This window comes from Pan troglodytes, chromosome 1, assembly GCF_028858775.2.
Source record: "Pan troglodytes isolate AG18354 chromosome 1, NHGRI_mPanTro3-v2.0_pri, whole genome shotgun sequence".
NCBI lineage: Eukaryota > Metazoa > Chordata > Mammalia > Primates > Hominidae > Pan > Pan troglodytes.
In genome coordinates this window covers 213486063-213492562 of record NC_072398.2, presented here as the reverse complement: position 1 = coordinate 213492562, position 6500 = coordinate 213486063, and the positions used below count along the sequence as shown (strand labels likewise).

At 51.1% G+C, this 6500-nt stretch overlaps 1 long non-coding RNA gene across 1 annotated transcript; it reads left to right on the top strand.

The window, feature by feature from the left end:
• Positions 1–447: 447 nt before the first annotated feature.
• Positions 448–4743, top strand: LOC107973883 (uncharacterized). The gene is made up of 3 exons (XR_001716394.2): positions 448–1117; positions 4084–4172; positions 4584–4743. It is a non-coding gene; the product is annotated as an uncharacterized LOC107973883 (long non-coding RNA).
• Positions 4744–6500: the final 1757 nt, after the last annotated feature.

The following is a 6500-nucleotide window of genomic DNA, read 5'->3' as shown; positions in this document are numbered from 1 at the left end:
GATGTCAGCGTGGCTGCCCATGGGATCCCAGCCTGGTTTGCCTTTAAATTTTACAACCTTGTTTATGCAGCTCGAGGCCCGTGCACTAAAGACCACACGCTCCATTGAACATTTATGGCTGCAAATGGCTCCTCCGTGCAGGCAAGGAAGGGGGCTGCGCATGCTTAGGGTGAGGCGGCTGGAACGGGGAGGCCACCAGCTCTCAGCCTCCACTTCTTCCTCTTAGGATTCCTCCCTTGGCTGAGGCTGACTCCCTCAGTCTTATTCCTGATGACATTGCTCTGTTCACACTGTCCAAGTCCATATCTGGGCACTGCTAGGCATGAGATAGAAGTGAACAGATGTTAGTCACTGTCTTAGGTGGCTGCAACGGGGCATAAAGATTTGGGTACAATCGGTGCTCCCAGGAGAAAGAGCAAGGGAGTAGGGGAAGTAGGGGAGGTGCTGGGGAGGTGGGAGCAGCCAAGCCAGGGTGTGATTTCCAGAAAAGCCCCAGAGAGAGTGGCCTCAGCCTCATACCATAGGGCACTCTGGAGTTGGTCCTGACTCGGGGGCCTGTCAGTCATTGGCCAAGGGCCAGGCTTTGGGGTGTCGACTCCCACACAGCTCAGCTCCCTGAAGATGTGGGCACGGTGGTGGTGGGGGCTGCTGAAGAGTTGCAGATGCAGCCACTGGAGGGGAGGCTGAGGTCAGTAGCCAGGCTCACAGGGACGGCAATGGGATGGGAAGCAACACCTGACGGGCTCAGCTACAGGTGCTGACGGATTCATAGGCAGGTGGCAGAAGGCAGTCAAATAAATGAAACAATACAGCGCCCTCCCCGCGACCACACACACCGCTCACGCCTATGAGTGTTCGGGATGCATTGGGTCTCATTCTGCGTGTTGTACGTGTCCCGTGACGCCTCATGAGGATGCTCTTTGGCAGACACTGGTATTGTTATTCTTATTTTACAGGTGAGGACATGGAAGCACAGGGAGGTTATGCCACTCGCCCAAAGACAACTAATCAGTGACAGCTGAGACTTGGATTGCAGAACCTACACTTTATAACTATTTTACAGTTCTGGGCGTCACGGAATCTTGTATGAGGAGCCCCTAACCTGGCCCGGGTGGAGGTCAGGGAGGTCTTCCTGGAGGAGGGGGTTCTTGGCAGCAGCTTGCTGGATTTGGTGTTCCCTGTTGGTTGGTCAGTCGCTAGACAGTTATTCACTGAGCTCTGAGAACAGGCTGGGCCCTGCTCCAGGCCCTGGTTGGACAGCAGGGAACAAGGCTGGGGGAAATGACTCCCAAGAAAATGGACATGTGTGACCCTGGGTTCTGGGAAGGCAGGGAGGGAAGACAAGTACCAGAGGCACAGCGAGAGTCTCTCTGGAGCCACAGGGAGAGGGGAGGGATGCACAGGCCTGGGGTGCTGCAGGGCCTGAGCCTGTGGCTGCTTCTGGCCAGGAAAGAAGCCAACATTACTTAAAGAAGTTATTTATGTAACCAAATACCACCTGTTCCCCAAAAACCTATGGAAATAAAAAATTAAAAAAAATAAAAAAGAGTAAGCAACAACAAAATAAATAAATAAATAAATTTAAAAAAATAATAAAAAAAGAAACCCACATTACCAAGTGTTTGCGAAGTGCCAGGAGCCACCCTAAAAACAGTCCTGTGGGGTGCAGCCGTTGTCATCTGCAGTTTCAGATGAGGAGGCGGGGTTGCAGAGGTGAAGTTGCTTCTGGTGGTGTGGCTGGTTGGTGGCTGAGCCGGGGGCTGGATATGTTGCTGGGAGGAACAGAGGAGACCCTGGGGGATCGATAGTTGTGGGGAGAGAGGAAGGCTGAGGAGGGGAAGGGACGTAAAGTTAAATTGCTTTTAGAGGTGCTGGGTGTCTGCAGAGATGGTTCCCCCATCATCCCAAGGTGCTTGTAAATTGTCGCCTCTGCCTCCGATAGCCTCCTCGGAGGAGAGAGAGTGTCTGGCTTCCTCACCTTGGTGTTTCTGCATCCTGAGAAACTCACCGCCTGGAAGCTCCAGACCCTCCCCACCTTGTCAGACACAGGCTTTGCTGGGAGGGGCCTCCAGCCTCGGGCTTTGCAGCAGAAGCTCAGAACTGCCTGGGGGGACCAGAAGGTGGGAACAGACCTGGAATCTAACTTCTACAGCGCCTCCTGCTGGCTGGGGAACAGGAACATGTCATGCTCCTCTATGAGCCTCAGTTTCCTCATCCGTCCAATGGCTATGCTAAGCCTCTCAGGCCTGCCCTGGCCTTGCAGAGGGGGTAGGAGACCAGGGTTTCCCATCTCAGGCCTCAGAGACAAATGTGGGTGCCAAACACTGCCTGACTCAGTGTAGGCAGCCCTGGTCCCCATTGGGCAGGGCCTTTGAGGGAGGGCGGGCAGAGGGGTGCCCAGCTGCCTATGTCCTCTGAGAAGGAGGCTCCTGGTGCCAGGAAAGAGCGTGGACTCTAAGTCTAATTGGCTTTCTCTGCCCAGCTGTGGGGCCTTGGGTGAGCCACACAATTCTCGGAGACCCAGTTTCTGCAGTGGTTTTGCTGAGTCACCAGGAAGCCTGTTTTCTGGTGTCCGAGGTGAGGGAATCCCCCCCAGTATCTCTTTTTGGATCAATTTCTGGAATATTCTAGGTCTTTCTAGGCCTTTTTAGGCCCTTAGCCACTGCCCCCGCTGTGTGCTCACAGCCTGTGTGGGAGTTGGGAGGGGGCTCCTACTGGACCTAAAGGAACTGCCTCGAGGGGAGGATGTGAAGTCAGGGGCAGAGGCTCCTCACCCTCCTGTCCAGCTTCCCAGGAGCTAGAGGCCGGAACCCCAGACTGAGAGGCCTCGACTCCTCAGCCTTTTCTCCCCCACCTGCCTAGGCCTCCTCCTCACCAATCCTCTTGGCCATTTACTCTTCATCAGCTCCACCATTTCTCTCTCTCCAGCTGCAGCAACCAGAACTGAGGTCTAACTGTATATGAATCACGCCAACAATAACCATAATGAAGTCGATGTTTGCTCCTGAACCCTCAGTCCTGTCTGCTCGGGGGTTGCCTTTGTCACTTCTCCCATTGGGTGAATCACCAGCTCACCGATGCCCCTCACCGTCTTGAATGCCAGCTCAGGCCTGTGTAGAGAGCCTGGACCCTGGTGTCAGACAGACATGGGCTCTGATGCAGGTCCTGGCACCTGCCACAGTGGCCCTGGGGCCTTTGGCCTCCCCATACCAGGCCTTAGTTTCTTCATTGGTCAAAACTGGAGCATGGTGATGGCCTCCTGCTGGGTGTTATGCTTCTTAGACGCAGCAGGGCTTATGATTCACGCATCTAGGAGAGCGTGGGGCACGTGACCCATCTGCCCACTGCAGAGCTAAGCCATGTGTCCTCACTCCTGTCCTTAGAGAACCCTTGCTCCTGGGTTCAAGGAGGCAAAACACAAAACACAGTTGACAGTTAAGTGATAATTCAGATCGGTGTGGTAGACACAGAAGGCAACTCAAACCCTCCCCTACCCCCAAGGAGCTCATAGCCAAGCATGGGAGATAGGAAACAACATCTTTAATAAAATTACGGTCACAACATCTTTAATAATTACTAAATATTGAGTATTTATTACGGGCTAGGAAATGTAAAGAGCTTTACATGGATTTTATTTTAATTCTTACAAACCATGAGAAGACAGATGTTATTATCCTTAAGTTACAGCTAGGCAAACTGAGCCTCAGAGAGGTAAAGTTACTTGCCCAGGTTCACGCAGCAGAGCACAGATCAGATGGAACTGAGCTTTGAACCCAGATCTGCCTGATATGGAGGCCCATGCTCTTAGTTTGCCTGTTCTATCCCTCTGTGGACAAGTCTGTGATCTTCCAAATGACATTTCTGTGCCAAACCGGGCCCTGTTTTCTGCATTGATACCCATCCCGATTACTGCAGTTTTAGTTGCAAATGTCAGAAAATCCAATTCAAAGGACTTAAAGAGAATTCACTGGCTTACATAAGTGAAAAACAGGTAGTGTCTGCTTCAGGCAAGGATTGATCCAGCTGCTAATGCATTGATTGGTATGAATAGGACCAGTGAGTTTTCTTTTTCTCCATTTCTAGGCTCTGCTTCCTCAGTGTCAGCATCATTCACAGCAGGCATGTCCCTCCTGCCTCCAAGAGAGTCACCAGCAGCTTCCTCCTCCACATCTGTGAGTAAATAAGAGGGTCTATTCCACCCAATAACTCAAATCCCAGTTTCAGGATTTGACCTATGGTTGGTCAGACTAGGGACACAAGCCCATTCCTGAGCCAATCACTGTGGCTGAAGAGGTGGGAGACACTGATTGGTCTAAGCCAGTCAAGCACTCTCAAGGCCAAAGTGCATGGGCAAGAAATTTAGGGCAAGGGGAGGAAGAAGGAAAAGAAAAGAGAATATCAAGGAGGCAAATGACAAATAAATACCCACTCCCTTCTTCCTACGAGAGAGATATTATTCCCCCCATTTCATGGAGGAGGAAACTGACGATCAGAGCAGCCAGGAAACAGGATGGCGTTCTCTGCTGGGGGAGGGTGTGTTCCCTGGAGAGGAGATCCAGCTTGCCATTGTGGGTTTCTTACAGCAAAAATCCTGTGTGTACACATATGCTGAACAAGGCGCACACAGTCTTCATACTTCTTTCCCCAAATCCACTGTTGTACCTCACTCTGGAAACCAAAGAATACAAATGGAGATGAGGCTAATTTTTGCCCCTCAAATTGGCAAAGGTGAATAAAACCATGTTTCTTGGGCTGTGTGTGATGGCTCACGCCTGTAATTCCAGCACTTTGGGAGGCTGAGGTGGGTGGATTACCTGAGGTTGGGAGTTCGAGACCAGCCTGACCAACATGGAGAAAACTTGTCTCTACTAATAATACAAAAATTAGCCTGGCACACCAGGCCTGTAATCCCAGATACTCGGGAGGCTGAGGTACGAGAATCGCTTGAACCCGGGAGGCGGAGGTTGCAGTGAGCCGTGATCGTGCCATTGCACTCCAGCCTGGGCAACAAGAGTGAAACTCCGTCTCAAAAACAAACAAACAAACAAACAAACAACAAACCATGTTTCTTGATGCTGGGGAGTGTGGAATGATGCAGGTTGTTTATTCCTGCCTGATAACATAGAAATTAATATGAGCTTTCTGGAAGCGAGAGCTTCTACATTGTTTTAAGAGTCTTGAGCATTTTGTACCCTTTGACTTCCAGAAATTTTATTTCCAGGAATTCATGTTCAGATAATGGGAGAGATGGACATTGAATGATATATAAAGCCGTCCACGGCTGTGTTACTTGTAGCGGGGAAAACCTGGCACCACCGTGATCTTGATTTTTTATGCTTACATGTCATTAGTATCCATCTCAGTCTGCCAACTGCCATGTGTGAGAAAAATGCAACCCTCTTTATTGTTCTAGAGCTGAGTTTAATTTTTATTTCAAGACTCTGAGATGACCAAGTGGCAAAAACCTAGTCTCTGTCAGCTCAGGGACCCCCACCACATTTCCCCCTTTGGACTGCACCTTGCACTGGCACCTATGAGGTTCTTGGTGTGGTGTGGTTGTCAGTCTTTGATCTGTTTGGCCACCGCCTGTGCCTCTCCATTCCTGATCCTACAGGCTCTTCTGGTCCCACAGTTCTCTGTGTATAGAAAACATTCTCTGTCTGGGTTGTGAGAATGTGGCAGGCAGTCAGGCCCTCTGCGTGGACCCCACAGGCGGTCAGGCAGTCTTTTCTTCTGCTCTCATGCTGTGCTGACGCAGGGACTTTGGGGTCTCCTTGCTTCCTTTGGGATTGGCAGCATAGACTCCCTCTGTCTCAGATCCCCACGCTTTCATGGAGGTCTGGGGATTCCTTAGCTGGCTTGTGGTAATAACCATTGCTTTTAAACGAACCTCCTGATTTCTTCCACATCTTCTGCCTGTGTCAGAAGCTAGGCAGTTAGCACAGAATGCCCCAGCTGCCTGAACTTTTTGGGGGTGGGGTGGTACACGAAGACGACTCTGGAGGAACCTTGGTTAGAACCCCAAATAAGAACAGCTAGTATTTATTGAGCATTTGCTAGGTGCCAGACCCTATTCTAACTGATTTACGTGGATTTGCTCAGTTATTTGTTGTGAAACCTTCTTTGATAGGAAGAAACTAAAGCACAGACAGGGGAATCACTCATCCAAGGCCACACAGTTGGGAACGGTAGGACGGGGCTTTGAACCTAGGCAGTCCAGTTCCACACTTTCTGCTCCCAATCATTCTCTCCTGTGGCCAGCAGGGGCCGTGAGGGGTGTTGGTGCTGAGAGCGGGGCTGGAGAGGTTTGGGGGCTCAGAGCTGGTCTGGAGGAGGAAAGAAGTTCAGGGTCAGCCCCCTTTCCTGCTCCCTGCTGCTGTGAACTGCCTGTGCCTGGAAAGGGCTGAGCCACTCTGAGAAGTTCATGGGCCAATGTTCTGCTGCAGCAACTAAATCTCGAGCCGACTGGCCTTGATCTTGGCTCTGCCTGTGGAGTTGCT